The following is a 24,299-nucleotide window of genomic DNA, read 5'->3' as shown; positions in this document are numbered from 1 at the left end:
ACATTTTATTTTAATCCTTTCTTAGTTGACTGTTTTATCGTGCAACATGTGTTTATTCTCTTTCTATTGCACAATGGACCGTATACATGTGTTTCTAGAGGAACCACGAACACGATCGTAACAATTCTCCTTTTTCACATGTGAATGTATCGACACCGTAGGCATAAATCAACGCCGTTCCAGTACGGTACCGGACCGATACGCAAATAAAGACCCAACTCAGGTCAAGTCAATACAACATCTTTATTTGAGATAATAAAATTTAAAGGGGCGGCGGAAAAAATGTGAGGGCGGACGGGGATGAAAATCTACCAATTTATTTATAGTCGCCTTAACCGATACGGTTTCAAACAAGATTTAAGCTTTTTAACTGGTCTTCTCACCACTACAATTGAGCAATCAGAATTCTAGTATTCAGGGGCACGTTTCATTAACTAATCAATCTTAGTGGTAACACAAATAGTTTTAAATTGGTAATAACGTCACAATTGACAGTAAGTTGATGTTCTTATTCGTTTAACTTTGTGTCAATCTGTAATTCTGGCTAAATCCACGCAAATTTGTAGCAAAATACCGAAAATATATTATTACGGTAATTTTGATATATGACTTAGATCGACTGAAATGATTATTGAAACGGGCTTAAGTAGAGAAGTAAGAGTATAATAAGTTTAATCTTAATGATAAATAATAGACGGCGTGAGCGCCCAAGTCCCTTCCTTCCGCGATCAAAGTGGCAGTAGGCGGACCCATTAACACTTCTTAATTATTAAGCCTAGCATTTGATGGTTGCCCATCCGCAATTCCAAAGGCTGAAAATAGAGGGTGTGTTCTAAAGTAACAGTTAGATAACATGAAGTAAAATAGTATTGATTAAGAATGGACGGAATGAGCGTAGCAATTATTTTAGATTATCTAGTAATTCACTTTGAATACAACCTTTTTGGCTGACACCTTGTCAACGCAAATTCTGACACTGTAGGTGTGTATCGGATGAGTGTCAGCAGGGGCAAATTCATGATTTGACGTTTGAGTGGGCGTAACTTAGGGGCGCCCTCCCTCAGAACTAATTTTATTTTGTTAAGGTTTTGGCATGGGGGTTTCGAATGAAAATTTTAACAATTTATAATCCGAAATAATGCATGTAGTGCGTATTTTATTACTCTCCCCCCTCCCCCTTCATTGAATAAAATATAAACGATTTAGGGGAACCGCATGTGCGTAATAGGCGGACGTTGAAAACACCTGCGAAAGTTGAAATTCTAAAAAAATAAAGTTCTAAAATGATTATTGCCTATCTGCAATTACATTGGCCGAAAATGGAGGTTGTATTCTTAAGGTATTAGACGTACGAATACGATTTTCGTTTAAATTTGCCATTAGTCGTAATGTCAATTTTTGTGTTTCGTGGTCCCTTGTTATTTTGATAGCATTTGAAAGGGTATTTCTTACCGATTACTCATATGTCAATTAAATATCCGAAAACATTTCATATACAGACATTGCAGTTTGTGTTTTGGGGCCTGTGCTTTTTTCCTACTGTTTGTTTTTTCAATATTTCAGAGCCAAACGACCACGAATATGTGTTATTGTTTTTGGTGTATGTTAAAATAATTCTATCTCTTCTCTTAATTTTTTTCAGCCGATACCAAAATAAAAAGGGGTTACGTTGCACCATAAGTTAAGTCAACTCAACATGTTTATTCCCTCAAATTTATGTAAAACATGAAAAGATTGAGGACAAATATAAATACAATGTAATGTTTAGGCTTGAATGAATTAAAGAAAATGTATGATGTAACATATTACCATATTTAAAATAATGAATTAATATTAAATATATACCCAGTATTAGATATATTAAACAATGTAACCGTTTTACAACAATGTAATAGATATCGCTGGATTATTTTCTCTTCACAACAACGGGAGAGTCACTTATTAGTTAAAAACAACACTTATAACTAAAATGATACTACAAACTATCTCATAACCAGCGTGGCAACCTATCAATTAGAAATGTTAATGGTTGTTAGGATGTACTTAAAGGTTGTTAGGATGTACTTAAAAATAAATGGTTTGAAACGCAGTCGCTTCACATGCTTCTAATCAATAACAGCTGACTGCTGATTTACTGAAATGAATGTATTGAAAACATTGAGAAATATTTCCTTCTCGTTTGACAAAATAAAATGTTGACCACTAACATGTGTTAAGGTTGGTTGTTAGTCAAATATTCGGTCGCCGTTCATTGTGAAGGAATTATGGTCGCATATATTAAATACATCATATCAATACCACGTATCAATCCATTTCGCCAGACCAGTGTACTGAACTGCTTTCTATCCATAATTTATTCATATCCATATAATACATTTGCTTTATAAACCGATACAAAATCGTATGTATGTGGTATAACCTCGTTCGTATAACCGCGTCTTTGATGTCTGCAATATGCATCATTCCATTCAGCCGCGTCTTTGATGAAATGCTCCAACATTCGTTTTGCTTCAATATGTCGTCCTGCACTTTACTGGTAGATATGGGAAAGTATATTCACAGGTTTATAAATTTCCATCTCTGGCAATGAACTTGATTCGTTCGAACAACTATATAATTACATATATTAAACTAAAGCCATCATTAGATATGATACGAGCCACAACTGAATCATTTTTAAGGTAAAACTATGCTAAAATTTGAGCGGGGTGACTATGCTAATATAGGCCATGGAACAAAAGCCTTTCTATTAAACAGATCATATAGGTTTCCTTCAAATATCATTTTTGTGTTTTAATATACAACAATGTACATGTACAAAAATGAAACCATTACTGAATTTTAACCAAGGAAAAATGATCATCAACATACAATATGTTTAAAAGTATGTGTCAAGGAGTTGAAGTTCTGGTACAATTTTAATTTTCTCGCTGCTATCTGTTCCCATCAATAGTTTTGTCCCATTACCTTTTTAATTAAGATCAAACAAAGTTAAGTGAGTTCAAAACATGATATAAATGAAATGTAAATAACTTTGACGAGCTTTAATGGGTACAAATACATATAACAATCAACCTGATTTCTAATCAAATATAATAAATGCTTTGAATTAATTCCAAACATTTTTATTTGTCAAAGGAGGAACTTGGCGAACAACATGGTAACATAGTTATGATCAACATAGTCATCAATCAATTCTTTAAGTTCTATTCACTTCCATTCAAAACTTCTGATGCAAGATGCATTCACTTGTTAAATGACTTATGCCAAGGGAATCAATTTTGGAACAACAGGCAACTTAGTTATTGTTCTTGGAATGTGCAAGAGTCCAACAAATTATTGAAATTAAGCATTTTTCAGCTTCTATAAATTCTTGCAATATCGTTTAGTTCTGAAACACTTATTTTATTCATATTAAGGTGGGCAATATGGTTAAAATTGGTCACAGAGGTAAGGTTCTTTTACATCGCCACTGTGTTAAAGCGATGCTTAAAATGTCATTCAAATCCTTCAAGAGCGTATAAGCTAAGATTAAAAGTAAATCCATTTGTTGAATTTGTAAATAAAAACACCTTAGTTAGATTAACAAATATTGGTATTTTGCCATTAGTCTAATCTTTGAATTGGATCAGTTTCGATGATATTTACACTGTTTTCACAATTGTGTTCGTTTGTATCATTTGTTGATCAAATAAGAAGGACAAGACCTTAGCACCATGTGAACTGACCAATTTGCATACAAGATAACTGTGATTTCTAGTGCTTCGCTATCCTCTATCCGGTGTACGAGGACAGACAATGTGGTGGAAATGTAAACAGTAAAAAGTAGATCAAGTAAATCCAGCGGGTTCAACCTGTGTTTGAAATCACAAACCATCAGCTTCAAAGCCTATAAATATGGAACGTGCTCAATTGTCTGAGATGGAATAGCCCTGCTTTGATTCACTGCCATGTGTCAATTTAAAGAAATATGGAAATAACAATGGGTAGGCACTTCCGAATTGGTGTAATTTGCCCTAGACAGAAACATGTACACAAATACTGATACTGACAAATAATGTTTATAGGCCGCTACCCGGTGTCTTTTCCGTGTCTATGGGCCGATATCGATCTCTTTGCTGTGTCTATGGACCGGCAATCGGTCTTTTTAACGTATCTTTTGGGCTACACCCGTTCTCTTTACCGTTTCTTCTCGGCCATACCAATTGCCGTGTCTGTTGGCTTGCATCCGATATATTTGTGTGTGTTTTTCTGTAGTCCGGCATGCGGTCTCTTTAACGTGTCTGGTGGTCGGAGATCGGCCTCTTTAACGTGCATATGGATTGGCATTCGGTCCCTAAAACGGTATGTTTGCCGACATCCGGTCTCTTTAACATGTCTGTTGTCCAGCATCCGGTCTCTTTACAGTGTATGTTGGACGTTATCTGGTCTCTTAAACGTGTATGTTGGCCGGTATCCGGTCTGTTTAACGTGGCTGATAACCGGCATCTGGTTAGTATAACGTGTCAATGGTGATTTCCCTGTCTCTTTGTTGTGTCTGTTGGCTGGTATATTTGCCGTGGCTATGAGCGGTGCCCGGTCTCTTTACTGTGTCTATTTGCAGGTTTAAGCTCTCTTTTCCGTGTGTATAGGCCGGTACCCGGTCATTTTTTTGTGTTCATAGGCCGGTACCTGGTCTCTTCGCCGTGTCAATAGGCGGTACCGGGTATCTTGGCCGCGTTAATTGGTTGGTGCGATCATTCTTTGTCGTGTCTGTGGACTTGCACCAACTCTCTTTATCAAGTCAATGGGAAGGCAGCCGGTCTCTTTACCGTAGCTATGGGCTGACACTCGGTCTATCTGTCATGTTGGTTGGCTGGAATCATGTAACTTTGCCGTGTCTGTTGGTAACAACCGGTCTTTTGTCTAATGGACGGCACCATAATGATGATAATGATGACATTTACGTGTATGTGCTTCAATAATAATGCTTAGATGGATTTTTAAATAAGCCTTAATTTTACACAGATTTGTTTAAAACTTTATAAGTGGTATTAGTATTAGTAAATTACAAATCAATACGATGTATTGATAACATATTGCCCTGAAGACCAGGCAAACAAAATGTAAATTACCTGAGGATATTTTATACTTGTGAACATACACACTAAGCAATGAAATGTTTATTCTTTGTTAGTGTGAATTTCGACTTTTTGTTTCTGTTTTTTTTTCTCTTTTTTTTGGCATATTTTCTTTGTCGCGAGTATAAAATATCAAAAATCATATCAGTCATAATTAATATATTTAAGAAAAAATGAAAACCATGTATTTGTTCAAGGACTCCATGTTGCATAATTCCGGAAGTAAGCAAAAAGCAGCTAATAAGTTGAAAAATATTGTAAAATTATCTAAATCATGAATGTTGCATATTTTGATAAAATAAATGTTTAAGATATATGGTCATTAATTACAATAATAATAAAGGCCTAACTAACACTAAACGAGGGGGGGGGGGGGGGGGGGCGGGGGTATCAGTTATCTTAAAATGTTGAGTTTGCGAAACAATTCTTGTACTTGCACGCGTTTGCGCATAGCTACCCGTACTGGTCAGATTGCAGTTGAGTTTAACAAGTACGTGTATGACGTAGAACACAAGTCCTGTATGACGTAGTGCATAAAAAGACGTCCACAAATACCCGTACAAATAGTGTTTCGCGAAAGAACTTCCTTAACATTGACTGTTTACTACTGGCAGATGAGAAACCATACACACTAAAAATATTTCATGCGAATGAAAGTGATATAGTAGTCAAAATGGATGTTTTTCATCAAGGATGTTGTTTTTACGAGCTCTCATGGTGCTTCTCTTGACCTCTCAAAAGGGACCCATAAATCACTGTTAAACTAACAATTGACAATAAAATTTACCTGACAGGTTGGATAAAGATCCCGGATCCGGCTGCATTGTTAATGTAGCAGGGGTCAACATATCGGACGGAACGGTCAGCAGTAAGTCAAAGGCTATCCTCGACTTCGGTAAGGGCACAAATTCAATTCAAATTTTGAGCCGCAAAGCGTTAAATGAACTTAAAATGTCACATACATTTGTATTGTCGACTCTGCTTAGTTTGACCTTTAAATGGTTTGGACATTTCATAGCTTGAACATTTCATGGCTCGAAGTTATCTGAACGGTCCTTGCGAGTTCTAGAAAACGAAATTCGAACAAACGAAATTCGATTGTATACAGCCCTATATGCAAAACATATTCAACAAATAACTCTTACCATAAAAATAGTATCATGTTGAACTTATCGCCTTCAAGAACTTGATTTCATCACAATTGAAGCTAATAGGTATTTAATAGTATTTTCAGACAATAACTAACCAAAGTGTCTGCTATCAAGCAAATTACGATATTTTACACAGTATGTGTCGTATGAAACAGAATATGGTCACATTAGATGTTACATCATTGGCCACGGCCCTCCAAAATACGTAGAAATAATGTTATTACTAATTTATATAATCAATGAGATCGGGAAAATATGTGCGCCATCATGGTTAACCCGGGACCTTTTTCTTGACTATCAAGCTTTTGTCTGAATGGTAAATATTCTCTTAAACCGCTGTAGTATACTTGTTGTTTGGAATTTTCTATGGAAACTGTCATGACAGTACGAAACGCTAAACGCTCATTAAGAAATATAATACATCATTCTTATTCCAAACATTAGTTTAACAATGATCATTTTTTCCTCACTTCGCAGAATTCGTCCTTGGCCCACCGCTGACTTCAACTCCAGGGCGCTTCTACTTCACATCGGATTGCCCGGACGATTACGTCTTCGCATATGCTTGCGCGAATTTGAACAACATCATCGAGGGTGTTTGCTATGATCGCTTGCTTGTTGACATTATCATCTTCAAGCTGGACCGTCCACCGATGCACAAAATTGTTCGCGAACTATGGAAGAAGTTCGGCCTAAAGTTTGATGATCCTAGAAACACCTACAACCGGATCGGTTTACGTATGTTGTAAGCTTATTAACATGGCAAAATTAATATAATTTAACATTATGATAATAATTATTAATAGTAAATATTTTTGAACCTTTTTACAGAAAAGTGTTGAAAATATATACGACTATATTAAGTGGGTGCAACTATTTGTTGACCAATAGGAATAGAGTTATATTTAAAAGACACTGCATTGCTTCAGTTTAATCCGAAGTGCTGCGGACTTCGTTCTACTGAATAAAGGCAGTGACTAAACGTTTTATGGATTATAAGCAGACAAAATCATTATATCACTCAATTCCCATTGATACACAAATAAGTCCATACTCGTAATTTGTTTTACTTTATAATAACAAGGATGATATTTTATAATTAGTCTGAATCGGATCTAAGAACGATGTAGCTAACCGGATTGCGTTATATAAATAACGGACCCTATTGCAGTGAATGAAGTCAGTGATATATGACCATAAGATTGACTTAACTTGCATATTGAATACCAGCCCAGGTGTATATGCACATGTTCCCTACATTTGACCGGGTTTAATATGCCGACCAACTGAGACAGAAGCCAATAATGCCTAATATGGATTTTGTATCCTATACTATTTGTAATAAAACCATGCGAAGAAAGTCATTTCATAATATAATCTGAGTAGGCCATCCGTATCAGGACGAGTTTCACGAAAAAACAGATTGCAAATGTTCTTGATAAGTCCTCAATTCAAAGAGGCCATCGTAACATAAGACAATATAGATATTATATCCATGAAATCGGCCCTAACAAATCATGCAATAACGGGCTACTCAGAGAGAAATAAATATGGGAGTCATATGGCCCAAAAAGACGTGTCCTTTTGTGCAGCCTAAAACAAATCATATACAGCTAGTACCTTGCTAAATATTCAAAAAGTATCATTATGATAATTATACTTAAGATTTTGACCTCAAATTTTCGCCAAAAGGTTTCTTATCAAATACTCTAATAATTACTCCACAAAACTGAAAATGTCATATATTTCACTGTTGTTTTTTTCGATTCCAGCTTGCACGGAAGACGTTTTATAGGCCTACGGTGCGGTGGTGGAGAAAGAATGAAGAAGAACATGTTTCCGTGCTTCTATTCTATGTAGAATGGAAATAATAAAATATGGTGTTCCATAACTGATGTGTCTATACGAGTTATTTGTTGTTTGATAATATTTTTGAAGTGATATGCACTCTCTAGGTCGTTAGCAGAATAGCGTATTAGATATACTCAGGCATGTTTTTCAAGCATAGTACTATTAATTGAAAAACGTTGACCAAATATAAATTCTGGAGAACTGATCCCTCAGACGCACATTAAACATAGTATTGAGTGTTTTAGAATGAGTCATGTGTGTACTAGACGATTTAGTAGTATTACTACGAACGATTAGAGTGGTGTAGAAACGCAGTGGTTTAGGGCAAATTACACCGATTCGAAAGTGCCTTCGCATTGTTACATGTCTTACTCTTTTCATTAACACATGGCAGTGAATCAAAACATGGTTATACTGTCTCAGACTATTGGCAACCTTCCATATTTATGGGTTTTGAAGCTGAATGGTTTGTGATTCCAAACATAGACTGAACATGCTGGATCTACTTGATCTACGTTTTATTGTGTTCATTTTCACCGCATTGTTTATCCGCGTACACTGGATGTGGTCATTTTACCCTTTACACGGTGGCCACGTTCAACCAATTTTATTATCTTAGGAAAAAACCGGCGTAACTTATTTCTGATTTTCTTTTAAAGTTTAGATCACAAGTGGAACTTTCTCTCAATATATGGTGATGGGGTTCGTGAATCGCTAGAAATCATTGTTATCTGGCATGTCAAATTGGTCAATTGACAATGAAATATATATAATATTAGTTAGTGGTGTCTGATCTTAAAACGGCGTATATAAACAGAAACTTAAGCATATTTCGGGCATTTCATTCAGCCGGATAATATCGATTTACATTAATTGCGTTCCACCTTTAGCTGATCATTTATACACAAGTAAAGACAAGATGACTGCAGGGATATTAGGTGGATGTATACTCATTCTATCCAGTATTTAAGCGTGCATGTGTGACAAATACGTACTTTTTGCTAGTACATTTGTCTCGCTTTATCTATCGAATAGGGTCCTGTGGCCTTTTGCGAACACAAACCTAAACCGTATGCGGTCATCCTGCGCTTGGTTTTATAGCATTGATCATATTTGGTAAATAATGGTGAATAGCATTTGTGTCCCGCGGAAAAGGTCACATGACCAACTGAGCTTATTCTAACACAATTTTAATTGCCTGTTTGTTTGTTTTATTTTATTATATTTTTATACCAATTTCTTTAAGCTGGTTTGCGATGAAATCTGATAGAATATTACGCTTGGGTTCGTTTCCTTGGTAATCCAGTACTATTAAATTATCAGAAAGGTGCCCTTGATGGATTTATCCATCGAATACCACAAAAAGGTGACTACGTTTTAGTGTGAGCATTCGCAAAACATATTTCCAAAGACACCATACATTACGAGTTCAAACGGCATCTGACCTGTATTCTTACTTCGGGAACTATGGACAAATTCTATACGAGGAAAATATATTTATTTCATAGTAGGTGCACCAAGAAGAACTAGAATGGTAACAAACATCTTAAAGCATTTTATAACGCAATCGATAACAAATTACAATAACTTCAAAAACATTTCGATACAAAATCATAAAATAAGATACAGAAACCGGAAGAACAAGCTTATTCTCTTCCGTGCTTATACTTGATATGTTTTGTACAAGTAAATAAACAGTTAATTGATGCGTATCGAACATTTATCAATTTTGACGTCCGTATCCTTTTCATACACGATGTTGCCCTAGTCAATCGAAAGGTAAGGTAAAACGAACGGTTGAGTAATTGAACGCAGATTAGGAAAATGTTTATGAAATACAAGAGAGTGGCGTCAAGTCAGAAAATGTCTGATGCAATGCAGACGATGCAGTAACTGTTTGCACATTTCGAGAGTTTTCCTGAAATGAAAATCGCGTCGGAATGTTCCTAGATATTTAAGGCAAAGCGTAAGGTCCAGTTATTTAACACACATTCAGTGCGTGGTCTTAAAATGAATAGAGTGACGGAAAGTCTCCGCACAACCAACGCCTCACTATCCTTGCTCTATATCTGGAGATAAACTCGGAATAGGGATTATCGTCGATAGCTTACAGTTCTTCTGCGAGTAGAAACCGATGTTGCTCAAATAATTTATTTCTCCGTTTCATTCGCTCACTTCATTGCAAAGTTTTGAACTTTTGATCAGTTATTTTGTTCACAATTGTAACAAACGTCTAGTGAAATCATCAAACATGTGCAACTGCCAGCATCTTCAGAAATAATCTCAAAACGATCCAACTCATTGGTTGTATTATGTACCGAGAATGTGCTGTCAGCCAAGTCTCTTTTCCATGACGGAGCATATTAGCAGATCGAAATTGAATGATGTGAGTTTGATCCATGCCCAGCAATGTTTGACTCAACGGATGCAAAGTATTTTGACATGAACTATTTCTCTTTGAACTGTCCATCTTTGGCTATTCCCATAATTCATTTTCCGCCTGTTAGCAATACCTTCCCAGGGTTTGACAATATTAGCTAAGAGTTCCTTTGCCTGACTAACATTCGACACCTGAACGACGCAGTTTTTAATAAAAAGAACACTTTTCCAATTGATAACAGGGTGGAAAACAGTTTAGGTCAAAAAGCCGTGTCCACTACATTCGGTTTTTATCCGTTTTAATTGTTAACACTCTAAAGACCCATCATTGCCCAAACAAATGTCATATCTGGCAATGAATTTGATCCGTTTGAACAACTTTATATAATTTAGTGTTAACTTTAGCCACTAAGGGTTGTGATTTAGCCCCAAATGATACCATTTTGCACCCAGTCGCTTTAACATGTCTGTTTGCCGGCTTCCTGTCTGTTTAGCGTATGTATGGGCCGGCATTCATTTTTTTTTTAAATCTTTTTAAGGTGTATATTGGCCGGCATCCGCTCCTGTAACGTGTTTGCTGTCGTGTTTTCGTGTATATTGGCCGGCATCAGGTCTCTTGAGCATGTCTTTTGGTCTGCATTCGGTCTCTTTATCGTGTCTGTGGGCTGACGTTCGGTTACTTTAACCTGTTTATTGGCCGGCATCCGGTCTCTTTTAGGTGCCTTCTGGCCGGCATGCAGTCTCTTTAACGTATTTTCTGACGAATCCGGTAAGTTTAATGTATTTTAACCGTGTGTATTTCCTGGTACACGTTCCCTTTGATATGTATAGAGGCCGCTACCCTGTCTCTTTGTCGTGTTCATATGTTGGTACACGCTCTCTTAGTCGTGTTCAAAGGACGGTACTTTGTCCATTTAACGTGCTTACTAGCTGGAACAAGATTCTTTATCGTGTTTTTGGCCGTCAACAGCTCTCTTTATAAAGTACAGGGATGTCACCCAGTCTATGTTACCGTGGATATGGCCTGGCACCCGGTCTCTGGTTTTGTTGGTTGGCACTTGTACCTTTGTCGTGTCTGATGACAGCGACCGGTTTCTATAACAGGTATATGAATTGGTACTATAATAATGATATTAAAGTGTATATGTTTCAACTATAATGTTATAATGAAATTTCACAACCTTTAAGTTAGCCTTAATGTGACACAGACTTGTCAAAACCTTTTAGGTGGCATTGAACGCGATTTAATTAAATATTAATACTATTCATTTTGTATTTTGTAGTGCTTTAAGGCCAAGGAAAATAAAGATAAAATGTATGTAATTTTACTTACGATGTAAACATAGAAACTTAGCATAAGCTATTTTATCACCATTTTTAAACGAACGTTAAATAAGGACGTATTTATAGTCATTTGCAATGAGATTTCGATTGTGTATAGGCGTTGTTGTGGTGTTTCTAGTTATTGGTGCGTCAAACGCCAAACAAGCAAAAAAACGAAACAACAGCAGAAGACGTGAAAATCCTGCTCTGTGTGACCCGAACGTTGCACCGTACGGATGTTGGCCAGTGCCTCAACCACATGACGTTATGGATTTACAAACGTTCAGGCAAAACGTACGTTAACTTACATACTAGTTTTAATAGCGATATTTTTTGTTTCGTAAATTTTCTTTGTTGTGCGCATAAAGTATTAACAAATCTTATCAGTCATAATGAATATATTTGTTAAATTTGCTTAGAATATATGATCATAAATAACAATTCTACGAATGATAGAGGTCCGCTGACCATGATCATTGCGATTAACAAGTTTGAAGACTGCACGCTAAGACATTTAAAATTTAATAATCAGCAACCTCAATGTGTCATTATTTGTAAGTAACACAAAACCCATCATGAGTTCTTACATTTCGGCTTAAAACCCAAGGAACTATGCCCCAGAGTGCATTATTGCACCGTTGTCTTGACAAGGCCGCTTACGTCCACAACGCTGCCGAATACATTTGGGCTTAGTGGTCCTAAGGATCTCTTCTCCAGAGTACATTATTGCATCATGTTTACTTAATGTTTTAGAAATAAAAAAAAATGCATTCTTTAAACAGGTGAGTAGTTTGATTCTGCCTATCGTGTGGCGTATTGATGGACTCGGCTTTTTCCGGGACCAAATCGCTCCTACCTATATGACGGAGTTGGGCTTTGCGACCGTCGGTAAAACCGCTAGATTCGGCCTCAAGGGAAGGTAAGCTGTCCTCTAGTTCCTAGTTTCCGCGAGCTAGTATATGTAAATGGCCATGAGAGAATCTTTTTGTTTCTTTTTTTTCTCTAAAAAGGAGATGCATAAAATATTAAAACGATAAATACGTATACCGAAACGGCCACTACTGTTACGCACGACAAGGACAGTGCCAGAGGTTAAACCAAGATCCTACTTAAGGGTGCTTGGTGAAGATCTACCTTGTAGTAATCTAGGGGGATATCAGCTCTCTTACCTATAATACAGAATTTGCGAAACAATTCTTTTATTTGCACGCATACGCGTCATTACAAGTACTGTTCAAAGATGCAGTTGAGTTGAGGAAATTCCCATTTAAACTTTTAGGCTAATATCGCATAGATCACTTTCCTCGTGCTATCTTACATGTTATTCTAAAGTATCTGTATGACGTGGTGCGCAATAAAAAGTCTTGTATGGCGTAGTGCACATAAAGAAGATACCCTGTTAAGTACTTTTTGCGACCTCCCTTATACTGACTGTTTACCACCTACCAATGAGAACCCTACACACTATTTCATAAGAAAGTGAGTTAGTGGTCAAGATGGCTGATTTTAACCCGGGAGGTTGCGGTACAAGCTCTTAATGGTGTTGTTCTCTCGGAATTGACACATAAGTCATTGTCAACTTAGGAAAATGACAAAAATATACCTCACAGGCTTGGTAAGGTTGCAGGATCCGACTGCCTTGTGAATGTAGCAACGGTCAACGTGCCGGACGGAACGGTCAGCAGCGAGACAAAGGCCATCCTTGATTTCGGCCAGGAAACAAACCCAAATCAAATGTGAAGTCGCAAAGCATTAAATACACTTTTAATGTTACATACATTAACATAATCGACTCTGCTTAGCTCGACCTTTTAATGGTTTGGACATTTCATAGCTCGACTTTTTCCTGGCTCGAAATGTTTTTGTAATCATATTGAACAGATGACTCTTATCCTTACCCGTAACTCATTAAAACATTTACATAAATAAAACACATTTGAAAAAAAAAATTGCTGCAAGGAAAAAATTCGCAACACTATTATAATTAGTGTTGATAAACTAGATACATGTTAATCTCTAGAAAAGTGTATATTACAGAGGATATGGTCCCAGACTACCAGTACTATTCTTTTTCTTATTTCCTAACGTTTCCTTGTAATCATAATAGTTTGAGAATAGAATCATGTTTTTACTTATCACCTTGAAGTCTTTAAAAAAATATCTAATTAGATCACAAATTCAGCTAATGGATCTTTAATAGTATTTTCAGATGGATATTGTCTAAAAATAATAAATCAAAGTGTCTGCTATCAAACAAAGTATGGTTTTGACACAGTATGTTAACATTCAGACCACCTTGGCCATTTTTCATCGGAAACAGCATCGGATGTATTCCGGTACATCAGACGTAGTTCGTAAAATTTCAAATATAAGTATTTATAAATTATAGTTATCTAACGTGTATTTTGTATTACGGAGCTCAAATTGATTGCCAGCGAAGTGTATTATTATATTAATAATCAAGATTCCTAAGAGCAAAGTTCTGACGTTTAAATGCTATATGAAAATCACTTCGCCATTTACTTGCAGCGTGGTTAAATGTAAAGAAATCTGACAATGTAAACCGTCCATAAACACTCCATGTTCCTTTCGATGGAAAATGGTCGATGTGTTCCAAATGATTGGGTGACGTACCAAACGGAATATGGTCACATATTTGTTACAACATTGGCTACGGGCCTCCGAAATACGCAGTAAAGCGTACAGTTTATGCTGTCTTATTAATAAATGATATAATTCATGAGATCGAGAAGTAATAGGAACCTTTTTATTGACTATCAAGCTTTTGGCTAAGTCGCCTTAATAGTAAAAAGAATCATATAATAATAAGGTGGAGTATATGTGTTGTTTGTGTCTCCTAATGGTAATGCACCAGTCAATTGTAACCACGCCCCCGCCCCCCCCCCCAGGTCCGGGGAATAGCGGGGACTTTGACTTTCGGTCCAGCCAACCCCGGGTAAAATCCCCGCCCTGCGGGAACGAACTGATGGTCAAATCCGCGCCAAATGCCCCCGCACCCCAGGGAGCCTAGGTAAGGCCCATTCCCCGCTATATTTTGCGCGAAGACAAAACCACCGCATTCACCCGGCACTTCGGGGCCACCTGAAAGGTAAAAACACGGCCCATTTCCCCGGCTATCCCCGGTATACCCCCGGACCTGGGGGGGGGGGGGGCGTGGTTACAATTGACTGGTGCATAACTGTAATGACCGTACAAAGTAATTTTCATGTGAGACGTTTGTTACACGCTCAATAAGATAAGAAAAACATTATAATCCAAACACGTAACTTACTCGTGATAAATGTTTCTTCACTTCGCAGAATTGAGCCTTGGCCCACCGCTGACATCCGCTCCATGGCGCTTCTACTTCACATCGGATTGCCCGGACGATTATGTATTCGCATTTTCTTGCGCGAATCGAAACAACATCATCGACGGTGTGTGCTATGATCGCTGGGTTGTTGACATTATCATTTTCAAGCTGGACCGTCCACCGATGCACAAAATTCTTCGCGAACTATGGAAAACGTTTGGACAAAAGTTTGACGATCCTAGAAACACCTACATCCGGATCGGTCTCCGTAAGTATTAAGCTTATTAACATGACAACATAGATCTAATTTAACATAAGTTCGCCATGTGTTAATAGTGCTAGTTATGAATATGTTTGAATTTTGTACAGAAAAAAGAAGAGTAAAAAGTAATGACACAGTCCGAATGAGTCCTTCAACTTCCTTTTTAACGTTGACAAATATATACAGCTATGTTTAGTGGGTGCAATTATTTGTTGACCAATACAATCGAGTATATTTGAACACTCGGCACGCCTTAAGTTCAATCGGAAGTGCTGTTGACTATTAGCGTTTCTCCATAGGTTTGATCCTTACGATATATACAATGTGCCAATAACGTTTCTTTAAATAAAACTACAAAAAATTGTCAATCAAATCAAAACTAAACGTTCTGTTGGTTATAAACAGTCGACAATTTGTATATCATTCCATACCCATTGATACACAAATAAGTTCAAACACTTCATTTGTTATACTATAGCCAAAGATTAGTGTGAAAGTTAAACACAAGGATGGTATTTAATAATTAGTCTTAATTGGATCTAAGAGCGATGTAGCTAACCGGATTGCGTTATATAAATAACGGACCCTATATTATGTTCTATAATATTTGTCATAAAAACATGTTAATGGGATGGAAGTAATGTTCTTGATAAGTCCTCAATGCAGAGGCCATCGTAACATGAGAGAATCTAAGAATATACGAAATAGGCCCTCACAAATCAATAACTGGCTATAAAATTAGCAAATTAATATGGGCCTCACATGGCCAAAAGAAATTCATACGTGTCCTTTTGGGCAGCATAATACAAATTATTTATAACCAGTTGTTTGGCTATGTAGAAAAATATCATTATATTTCACTGTTGTTTTTTTCGATTCCAGCATGCCCGGGAGACGTTTTATATGCAAATGAGTCGGCGGTGGAAATAGGAACTTGTTTCCGTGTCCGAATTCTATGTAGAATGGAATTAATAAAACCTGTTATTCCATAACTGATGTGTGTATCGCTACGAGGTATTTGTTGTTTAATTAGTATTCTTGAAGTGACATGCACTCTCTTAGTTGTAAGCAGAATAGCGTATTGGATATACACATACACATTTTTTTAACAAAGTACTATCAATTGAACTCATTTTCTTCATAATAAGTTGATCAAATATAAAGTCTGGAGAACTGGTCCCTCGGACGCACATTATACATAAAATGAAGTGTAATAGAATGGGTCACATGTGTACTTGACGATTAAGTAGTATTAATAACGACCAAGCGCACGGTGAGCGCGATGTACAAACCCAATGTTAAAACGGCGTATTTAAACAGAAACTGTATGCATATTTCAGACATGTTTTCATCCGGATAATAACAATTTACATTAATTGCGTTTCCTCTTTAACTGATCATTGAGACAAAAGAAATGCAAGATGACTGCAGAGATGTTAGGTCGGTGAAATCTTATGCTGATTAAAAACTATCCAGTTTTCAAAGTATGGATGTGTGACAAATGCTTGTATCTCTATCTCGCTTTATCTATCGAATAGTACCGTTAAGTGGCCTTTTGTGAACACACACCAAAGTCGTTTACGGTCATCATAGCATTTGATATATTTTGAATATAATGGTATGTAAAAAACGCTAATGTCCGTCGAAAAATGCCACATAGCACGTACACCGTACGGTATCAACGGAACGGAATAGTCAAACGAGACCAAGTAGGCTTTATTCTAACACAATTTTAACTGCATGTTTGTTTCTTATTTGTTTGGTATTTTTAACTGATAATAATTTATTTAAGCTCGTTCAGGAAGGAAGCTAATAGAATATAATGATTGCGTTTGTTTCCTAGGTAAAACCAATACTGGCAAATCATGAGAAAGTTTCCCTGGAAGGATCCAACCGTCGAATATCACAAAAACGGTTATGAAAATTGGCTACTGGATGAGTTTGTAAATCCGAACAGTTTATAAATACCGAACACCTGTTAAATCACGCGTCTGTTTACCTCGATCAATAATTCGATGATATAGATTGATACAGACGCTTGCCTTAGCAACGGATGCGAATTTTCGTCAAGTTTAGGAGAGTATTTTTCTTATAAATCCCTGTCAAACTCCTAAGCAGGTGAAATGTAAATATGAAACACGTGGGGGAATGACGTCAGATTTTAAATCGCACTGTAATCAATATCATGGAATGTCCTTAGATTTTCGAATCAAGGGGCACAACTCAAATTCCCTAAGATTAGATTATGTTCGAGTTGATTCCCATTTCCATTGTGTGTTTGATTAGAAATGAAAACAAACTATGACGGAATCGCAATCTATTTTTAGATAAAATATAAGCGATCGGGATTTACATACTCCATTTCACCAAGTGAATGGTGATTTACTGTGCTTGAAATTAACGTTTTGTGTATATGAATTAAAATATTTTGTAAATGTGTACTTCAGCAGAGGCTGAGGTTTGAACCAAACATTATTTATGCCAAGTTTAAAGTTACTTGAACCAAAACTCGCAAAGATATCGTTAAAAAACTGTCAAAACTGTTCGGATTTACAAACTCAACCAGTATACATACATATTTCAATCAAAGCGCTGAAAGCGCTGCAAGACTGTCGGTGATGTAACTGACGCAAGCAAACACTACCGCAAAGTTCTTTCAAATGAAACGTGATCAAATGATTTTATACAAATGATGAACACTCTTTTTAAGGTAGATGAAGAAGGATAAATGTGATTATAATAAGCACAAATATATTGGCCCTACTTAATCATGTATCCAATGGCCTACAAGGTTCTTAATTCAAGTTTCCTAAGTCTTAACCGCTTTAAATTAGTTAAATGCATATTCATTATGTTAAAATTGCTTCAATTTATGACGTCGCTTTTAACAGTTTCAGTAAGCAATTACATTCCTTCATTTCATTAGGGTCTGTTGAAGCCAATGTCTCTAAAATGCAAATACAATACAAACTATACCCAAGATTCAAGGGACAAAATAAAAATATAACTTTAAAATGATGCTCTTTCAAGCCTAAAAATGCCTCCCAGAATTTCTATCAACAGAGTCCACATATCTACAAAATTTGTGCTCGAGTTACTTTCTTTGATATAAAAGTGAAAACAAATCTGCATGGTGCTGTGGCATCATACCATGAAAATACAATATCTTTAAAATTTGTTTCTAGTTTGTTTTTATTATAAAAGTGTTAATAAATCTGCATGGTGCTGAAGAAAAAAAACTAATGTCTTAAATTTCAAACCTGCAGCATTAATTAGCGCCATGTTGTCAAGAATGCCTGGACAATTGAATGAAATATGCATGGACCGAAATGACAGCTGGTTTTTCATTGATAAAAGATGCCTTAGAGGCAGTTTTAAGATTATGCTATTCAAAATATGAGGGTAGTTGGTAAAGTTTTCAATCATATTCAGATGATGGCTGATATTTGCTCATAAACATGTATCCTCTTAGCAGCAGGGAATAAGTAAATGACATAGTTTTAATGACCAATATTGGAGTTGTGACCTTGACCTCCAAATCCAAAGGGGTCATCTGCTGGTCATCCCAAACCTAAATTTCAAGTTTGAAGGCCATGGGTGCAGACTTTGTCGAGTTGTCACACAGGCAAGCTTTTTGCGTTCAATTTCTCTGTGACAAATAAATAGGGCTCACCTACTGGTCAGGCCAAACCCCAAAGTGAAGTTGTTGAAGGGCCATGGGTGCAGGCTTTGTCCAGTCATTATTAGTACAACCTTTAAGCATTCAAGGTCACTGTGACCTTGTCTTTTGACCCAATGATCCCTTAAATCAATAGGATCATCTAATAGTCAGGCTTAGCCTCCATGTTGAGTTTCAGGGCCATAGGTGCAGGCATTGTCAACTTATCAGTCAGACATGCTTTGACACCTTCCTGTTCAAGGTCACTGTGACCTTTGACCATATTACCCCTAAAATCAAAAGGCGTCATCTACTGGTCAAACCAAACTTTCATGTCAAGTTTGACAATAGGTCTAGGAATTGTAGAGTTATCACCCGGAAAAGCTTTGGTCTACTGTCAGACAGACGGACGTAGCAGCCAACATGTGCAAAGCAATATACTCTTCTTCTTTGAAGGGGGCATAATAAATTGAAATTTATTAAATATTTTTGTTTATTATGTTAATTAACTTACACTACATACAACAAGTTCCATTTTGATATTTTCGAATGCTCATTTATACATGTACATGGGTTTTGATCTGACTATGAACATGAAACTACATAATGATGTTCCCTCCTATTAATTCTAAATTTAAATAACCATGAGGAAAAAAACATGTTTTCACTGCACCATGAATAAATATGTCAAACAAAATAAATGTCAAGTTATTCAAGATTAATTTAACACTGTTCTTTTGATGATTTCCATGCATTCCTGACTGCAGGTTTTTCCCATTTTTTCACACACTGAGACAGTTATTTCATATTGGCCTTACAAGGTCAGATCTTGAGTTGGGTCTTCATTGCCGGACACTGTCTCTTTATTTCCACAGAAAACACTGGTGCAAGTTTCACTTCAACAACTGCAAAAAAAGTTATATTATATTCTCACTGAACTCTGCATCAATATTCAATTATATTTTATTGGATTTAGGAAATGTCTTTGTTTTAAATGGTTCATATAAATTAATGCATTTTTTTCAATTTAATCCATTATCATGCTGGATTCTTTGACATTGATGGTTATAACAAAGAAGGCATATGATTTGTGTACAGATTAAACATTATTAATTATAAATATGTTTATACATATGCAAGTGTAATGTTGTTAAAAACAAACCATTTAGGTGCAACAAAACTATAAGATTTTAGGTGAGAGTTGAGCAAAATCAAAACATTTAGTCATTTAAAGATGCACTCTCACAGATTTACTGTTTTTACAACCTTTGTATTTTTTGTCTTGGAATGACCTATTTTTGCGTAAATATCTGCAAACCAGTGATATAAGACTACTGACAAAATATTAGATTGCAGACTTCCATATTTCAGGTCGTAAACTAAGGTTTTATGGCTTAAAGCGTTACTAACGATTTAAGAGAAATGCATTAAACATTTTGAACTTAAATATAAACATTTTCTGACTAATTTATTGTCAGCAATCTTATATGAATGGTTAACATGCATTTTCACATAAATTGGCCCATTCCAAGACAAAAAATAAATAAAGTAGTCAAAACGTTCAATCTGTGAGAGTGCTGCACTCTCAGTCACAGATTTAATGTTTTGACAACTTCTTTTACTTTTTGTCTTGAAATAAGCTAATGAAAAGCAGTATGAAAACTGATGATATAAGACTGCTGACAAAAGATATGATCATGTTTTTTATATTTACATTTGTAACTTATTGTTTTATGGTTAAAAGCATTACTAACGCTTTACTAATAATGAGATTTTTGGCATAGAACATCATCTTTTGACCGTATTAAAATAAGAAATCAGCGTTCCAATATTTTCAGTTGTCTTTATTGACTGAATTAATATAAGAAAGCAGCGATCTACTTTTTCCAGTATGACCAGTGTTCAGAAATTCGCATAAAATAATTCATTACAAGATCAAGAAATAAAAAAAGAGTTAGTAAAACAGACAATCTGTGAGAGTGCAGCTTAAACATTTAATGTGATATGCAGTATCAGCCAAGTGCAGACCTATTCACATCCTGGCTACACAACCAGTACATTCATCAGCTTTACTGATTCGAGCCAGGCACATTTATATTGGTAGACTAGCATTTTACCAATCTGTGCTGGCCAGTAAAGTTCTCATTTAAAAATTAGGATTCAAAATGTATATACCTTAGTTCATTTTTTGCCAACTCTGTTTCAACTGAACTTCCTTAATGAATGAGAAGTTTAAAAAAATAATTACAATATCTCAGCAAATACCTGCATTTATGTGTTTCTTGTGCAATCTGTCAGCTTTGGTAGGCTCAGGTTTCATTTTGTCCATCTCAATACTAATAATCTTCTAGTCTGATGTATTGCCATCCGATTTTTAAGTCAGGTCAGGCAGCCATTTCAGCTTTGTTCCAGTTGATTGTATCAGATGATGTTAACAATACTAGCCTTGTATCCAGGCACTTCTCAATCTGAAAGTTTACAAAAGAACATGGCCTGTAATATTTAATAAACAAAATCATAATCGTCAACCCCTGGATGATGGGTTCTAAAGTAAACCTGTGAGAAAAGATGCTACTGGTATGGTGCTTGAACCCACGATCATGTGAACACTTGCATGGAGATCTGTCAAACTGAGCTAACCGGGTAACTTGATTTTTAGGCAGTTCCCAGCTTGGCTCTACAATTGACAGGTGCATTATACATTATAAAGAAAATAAATCAAACACTTGAAGCACTAGTCCAAATAATAGTAACTTGACTGATCTTTTTACAAATTTTGAAATGGCATATCCTTCACATACATTTTTTTGTACCAAAAGTTGCTAGCTATTCCGATTGGGATTCTGGTCAGATAATTATCTAAAATATGAGTTATGTACACAAAAAATAAAATGCGACGAATTATTATGAGTTTGATGAGTGTTTTCCTTCATTTCATACTGTCAAAACATAATGATATAAACTGTTATACATGAAGAGCACCTGCAAGGCTGCGGTGCATAGATTTACAACAATCGGTGCCTTTTGGCCATGGCCAAGTTGTTAAAATTATATATACAAAAAGTGACTGGTCTATCTCGAAGTTAACCTGAGATGGTCCAGTTGTTATGCTAGGTAAAATGGTTGTGTTTAAATGCATTAAATGCTTGTTTTGTGAAAAAAAAAGCTTTGCACTTTAAATGGTTATAACTAAAAAACTAAAATACGAATATAAACCTTTAATATCTATATCAAACATATAATACTTATCTAACTACGATTTCAATATCTTTCACCCCCCATCTGTTTTGCACAAACCCGATTAGACGTAAGGGATTGTAAGAATCCCATATAACACGTCTATTGAAGCACATATGTTCTTTTTTGATGGTTGAGACGTTTCAGGTTAAACAACAATTAAAAATGCGAAATAATTTTAGTGAATAATCAACTCTGAATTGAAAGTAACATGAAGATGTTGTAGTGAAGGATTTGCCATATTTATATAATGTATATATATGTATATTATTTATTTTTTTGGAATCGTAAAAAGAGTCCGTCAATGTACAAATATTTAGACTAAGAGATGTAGATCAGCTAGATGTACCTTCCAGTCCAAACAATTGTACGTTGACAGATTTTTTTAACGATTTTTGATACAACAAATCCTTCACGTACAAATTGTTTTGTAGTTATTCCGATCGGGATTCCGGGGTTAAAGCATATTGCGTCTATAACATTTCATAAAAATAAGAAATATTACCAGATAATGTTATTTTATATAAATTCCGTAACCAAAAAGTAATATCCAGCAAATAATTATGAGTTTGATGTTTTTTTCTTCTGTTCATTCTGTCAAAACATAACAATATATACATGAAGGGCACCTGCAAGGCTGCAGTTCACAATTTTACAACAATCGGAACATTTCGGCCATCAATTGTAACAACTCGCCATCTTCTGTAAGCTTCGAGATAGTCAATTCCTGTTGGATGCTGGCCTAGGTGTTCCCATTGTTCGGCCATGGCCGAGTTGATACGATTGTATTATCTCGAAGCTTGTCGAAGGTGGCCGAGTTATTACGATTGGGTCAAGTTGTTCCGCTTGGCATAATTGTTGTCTGTGTCAGTCAACTTTACTTTCAATGGAAAAGTAAAAACTGTGTTTTAATGCATTAAATGCTTTTTGCAAAATAGCTTTGCACTTCCATGATGGTAAAATATGAATATAAACCTTTATTATCTATTTCAACCATAAAATACTTCATTTAATACAATTTCAATATTTTTCAAACACTCCCGCTTTTTGCACAAACCCGTTTAGACGTTAGGGATTGGAAGAATCCCGTATAACACGTCTATTATTTCAGACTAATGTACATGTACCTTCGTGTCCGAAATCGATCACTTCCTGGCAGCTCATTTCTGGATTATCTCCATCTAAATTTAACATTTTTAGACGCATACATTGATGCCATTTTTTTCGATTGATGTTGAAGCAATAACACTAAAATACAGTTCGGTTATTTTGTAGAGGAACGTGTTCGAAGTAACATTCAATTTATTTCCGCATAATCGCCGCCATATTGTGTATGACTTTAAAAACTACACCCTATAGTGCAAAATAACAATAGGCATAACGTTGACACACTGTGATAATCCGAATAACTTACTCAAACAAATACAATAGTTCGATTGCTGCTGAAAATAAATCATTTGAAACATAAAAGCTATTTAACAAAATATTACATGATATGAACTCTTTAACCGCGTATGATTTATTTCTTAATAGCTTTCATTCATAAAATATGTACTTTGCCGGGGTTTGCCGGGTCAGTCTTGAATGCCGGGATATGTGTGACGTCACACGGGGTGCAAACATGTGGTGTAGCTTACTATTGGCTGTAGGGTAAAATGACTTCGTATGTAAATGCTATACTTTCATTATTTTTCATTACTTTGTTCAATAAAACTCACCAAATTGCAAGTACAACTATACTAAGAGTAACACGCAATGTTTGTCATAAAAAAGGCAATAGCGCGTTAAATACACATAAGCAAGTACTTGACGCCCCGCATTCACGTAAGTAGTTCTGTTGCTACGCGGTGGTGTGTATTAATATATTCATGTTCAATATGTCGTGTCAGGCGACTAGTCGCGTTTCTGAAATACCGCTCTCTAAAGACTGTCGGCCGACAGTCTAAAAACGGCATGCATGACGAGTTCAAACGGCATATAACTTGACTCCTCATTTCGAAAAATA

General features: G+C 35.9%; 1 long non-coding RNA gene across 1 annotated transcript; it reads left to right on the top strand.

Annotated features, from left to right (window-relative positions):
• The first annotated feature begins 447 nt into the window (after nt 1-447).
• LOC128237251 (uncharacterized) lies at nt 448-8,101 on the top strand. The gene is made up of 4 exons (XR_008261539.1): nt 448-494; nt 5,915-6,015; nt 6,749-7,009; nt 8,044-8,101. It is a non-coding gene; the product is annotated as an uncharacterized LOC128237251 (long non-coding RNA).
• Nucleotides 8,102-24,299: the final 16,198 nt, after the last annotated feature.

Source organism: Mya arenaria, chromosome 6, assembly GCF_026914265.1.
Source record: "Mya arenaria isolate MELC-2E11 chromosome 6, ASM2691426v1".
Lineage (NCBI taxonomy): Eukaryota > Metazoa > Mollusca > Bivalvia > Myida > Myidae > Mya > Mya arenaria.
The sequence above is the reverse complement of the archived record's forward strand: the minus strand, read 5'-3'. Positions and strand labels throughout refer to the sequence as shown.